The following is a 3832-nucleotide window of genomic DNA, read 5'->3' on the forward strand; positions in this document are numbered from 1 at the left end:
CTTTTCTCATCCCTGTTCTACTCTATTCATCGCCACGAGCAGCAGTTGCTTTTATGCACCAAATCAACCACTACTTTTGTCAAGTTGGCGTGCACGCATCGCGGTTGTTTTTAGCAATGTTCTAGGTTGGAATCCCGTCGCCGGTACTAGTTTTTGTTTATCCACATAGTGATCATTCTCGGGAGCAGTTGGTGAGCGATAATATGATGGAGTGAAAAAGAAATTATCCCCAGAGTAGAATGGTCTTATCCACTGGTGTACTAAACTGACTCGGTCGAAGAATTTTGACACTAGAGCGGGTCCAAATCACGTGGGGATCATACGGGAGCGTGCCCCGCTCAAGTGTCACAATTCTCAGACCGAGTGAATTTAGTACACCGGTGGATTAGACCATGATTATCGGTTATCCTTTATCGTAACTCTCAGGAAAATAAGTTTGAGCGAAAAAAAGATGTTCGCGTGAGGAATCGAAAACGCATTCTCCTTACGTGCGAAAAATCGTAGATTACGTATCATTGATACGATAATTCAAAACCCTGGTGACAGAAGTAATCATTTTGTGTGTTTGATCGAATGTGTAAAATATATTTGAGCAAACATAAACTTAAACTATAAAACGTTAGCAATATTCTGTATGTTTGCACATTCATAAAACAAATAGTTGTGGTATATTTGTTTTATGAAGTGTGTTATACTGGCAATATAGGAGATTATAATGGTGTTAATGTTTGCACACATAAAACAAGCTAAATAATTTGTATATTTTCCTAGTATATAAACTTTACATTTGCAATTTCATTAGTATACATATCGTGTGGCAAGTGCAGTCAAACCTTCATGAGTCGATATCTGAAGGGACCATCGACTCATGGAAATATCGAGTAATACAGTCGACTCTCCACATCTCGAAGTTCTACATCTCGATATCTCTCCCTATGTCGATGATTTCATAAGTCCCTTCAGTCTGCATACATTTTCTCTCTCCATATCTCGATATCCTCACTATCTCGATGTGAATCTGTTGATTGTTTGTTCCCAATGTTCTCTCCGTATTTCTATATGACCAGTATCACAGGTTACTAGACCAATGTTTTGGGATTCAAAACAAATTAGGAGCGCAAAATGGCATCTGTTTGTTTGTTACTTTCTTGGCAACGGAGTGTTTTCCCTTCGATATCGAGATGTGGAGAGGCGACTGTAGAACATAAATGATTAGAAAAGCTGTTTGAGGGGACCATCATAGTAACCAGTCATGGAACATCGACTCATGGAGGTTTCACTGTACGATGATACTCTGTGCCCAGGGAAGGCAATACCTGAGACGAGACTCGCGAAGACGGTCTTCTTTTTCTGTGATTACTGAGTTTTTTTCTTATTCCACTTTGTGTTTATACCAATTATGCGCATGCTGTTCAAATCCTCACATGAACCTCTCAGCAAAAAAAGATTGAATTTGCATCACATCGAATCATAAATAGCCGTATGAGTGAAATTTCATGCCAGCAAACGTAGCAGACATTAGAAATAATTAATCTTCTGCTTAGATTTATCAGCAACTTTGGAAAAAACTGCTCCGCCGACTGAGGTTTTTAATAACAGTTTACTTTGAACACAATACTTTTCACTTTTTCAGCCATTAAAACGGTGGGCTGCATTTGACGTTTCGCGAGAGGGGAATCTGGGCTGCATATGACGTTGATATTTTTCCTCTTCGCGAGTCTCTCTCAGGGCAATACAATTGTTCATCACGAAGAGATCCTGGATCGACCGGAAAACGAAACCAGAATACCAGCATAGCTTTGCTTGGTAGCCTCGAACGTTATAACCACTAGGTTAAGGAATTTCCTCGGAACGCAATTACCTGAACCCTTTTTTAGTGAACAATTCAGTAAAACAACAAAATTAGATTTGACATAGTTAACTATTCACGCCTGACTTTTATTTATTAATTTTTGAACTGGTAGACAACCTGTCATGTGAACTTTTGGCATTGAACATATTTGATGATTTATTGCGTTGTGAAAATATTTATAATGAAATAAAGTTCTATAATTGAGAGAATTAAACATTTTTTGTACAAAACAGAACATTATTTTAATTTTTCATTCAAGATATATCACATATTCACATGGTTGTTTAAGGGATACAAAAGTTACTGATCTTTTTCATCTTCTCCTGAAGTTGAATCCTCTTCAGAAGATTGATCATCATTCTTTTTATTTTTATATGCGTGATGGAGCTTATGATCGCCACTGCTCTTGGGCACATCCTCACTGTCCGTTGGCGCAATAGTAGTTGGAGCAATGGAAGTCACATGATCATGTAGTGAGACCACCTGAGATGGTTCGTGATGCTTTGGTGCGTCGTGAATATTCTTCAAGATCTGATCGACTGGTACCGGTCGGATAAAGTGTGGAGGTGTGTTATCATTCTCGTCGGCATTGCTTAGAATTGGAGCACGAGTAGTAGTTGTTGAGCGGTTTGTTGAAGTTTCAGAAGATTCGACTTCACGCCTCACTTTCTTCGTTGTATCATCAGAAAATTTATGGGATTCAGGTGTGGAAGCAGTAGATGGACTCTCAGTTTTTGAAGATTTGCTCGTCGTAGTTCTTGTGAGTTGGTCTTCTTTGATTGAATCTCTTTTGAGAGTCTGCTTCTGTTGGTCCACTTCAGAACTTAACTTAGCTCCTTTAGCTGGAATTTTTTGTATGTGACTTGCTGGCGTAGATGAAGCTAAATCAGGAGTGCTGGTGGAAGCTTCTTTTGGTTTTGGCTCACTTATTACATCCGGGTTGATGGGAGAAGGTCTTTCCAAACCCTTAGACCCTGTAGTCGTTTCTACAGGAATGCTAATAACACTGGAAATTGTTAGCGCAAGTATACAAATCTGCAGAAGAAAATGATTGAATTAGGTTAAATAATCATATAAATAAATAAATGTGATACAAACAATTTTCAACATTTTGGACTGGTAATATTAACGGATTAAAACTAAATGATGAGCACTCTTGTAGTCCGCAGATTATATATGATGTGAAGAAATTATCACTTTTGTCGTCAATGGAAGGGATTGTTTGCGTTTTCTAGTTTATGTATTCTTCAATTCACACATCAAGTATTGAATTGGCAGTGAGAAATGCGCATTACGCACTCCATATTTGAAAACATGCTCGTGGATATCCAGAATTGAACCCGTTCCAAACGTACTTTGATTTTTTCAAGGGCAACCATGAAGAAAACTGTGTCAAAATTCCTGTTTCAATGTTACATAACTTAGTTCGGGCTGATTCAGCTTAGTAGGTATGAAGCGATATTCACTGCAACGTGCAGCGCATGATAGAAATCGAAACAGAAGGTGCTAATTCGCAAGTAAAAATGATTAGCATTGCTGTGTGATACGATGATGCCTCTATCCGAACCAGTTACTCAGCGCCGGTGATTTACCTATATGCGTTGTCGAATGGTCACGGTCATGGCAATCATATGTTTCAAATCATGGTATGCAGAAGAGATAACAATTTGGTTTCAAATTTCAGTTAAGGTGAAACATCTTAGAATACAAATTAATTCATGCACCAAAATTTTGAATGCACAACATAAATCTCAGAATAAGAAAATTGACTTCGTACGTTCATTATTTCTGCAGATGAGTGCCTTTGAAATCGTGAGTAAGGGCACAAGTCGGCCAAGTTTGGAATCCGAAGCATTTCACCTTAATGGAATCACAAACGATAATTTAAAAAAATAACAAAGGGGTATATTTAAGCAGCTTGATCTGTAACTATAGTTATCAAGGTGGTTCAGATCAAATTTTGAGTGTCCTCCCTAAATT

The 3832-nt window shown here is 38.1% G+C and overlaps 1 long non-coding RNA gene across 1 annotated transcript; it reads right to left on the reverse strand.

The window, feature by feature from the left end:
• Window positions 1–1902: 1902 nt before the first annotated feature.
• Window positions 1903–3100, reverse strand: LOC5571051. Its single transcript, XR_002500250.1, has 2 exons — window positions 2951–3100; window positions 1903–2887 (listed from the first exon to the last, which is right to left on the reverse strand). It is a non-coding gene; the product is annotated as an uncharacterized LOC5571051 (long non-coding RNA).
• Between the last annotated feature and the right edge of the window lie 732 nt (window positions 3101–3832).

The sequence above is a fragment of the Aedes aegypti genome, chromosome 2, assembly GCF_002204515.2.
Source record: "Aedes aegypti strain LVP_AGWG chromosome 2, AaegL5.0 Primary Assembly, whole genome shotgun sequence".
Lineage (NCBI taxonomy): Eukaryota > Metazoa > Arthropoda > Insecta > Diptera > Culicidae > Aedes > Aedes aegypti.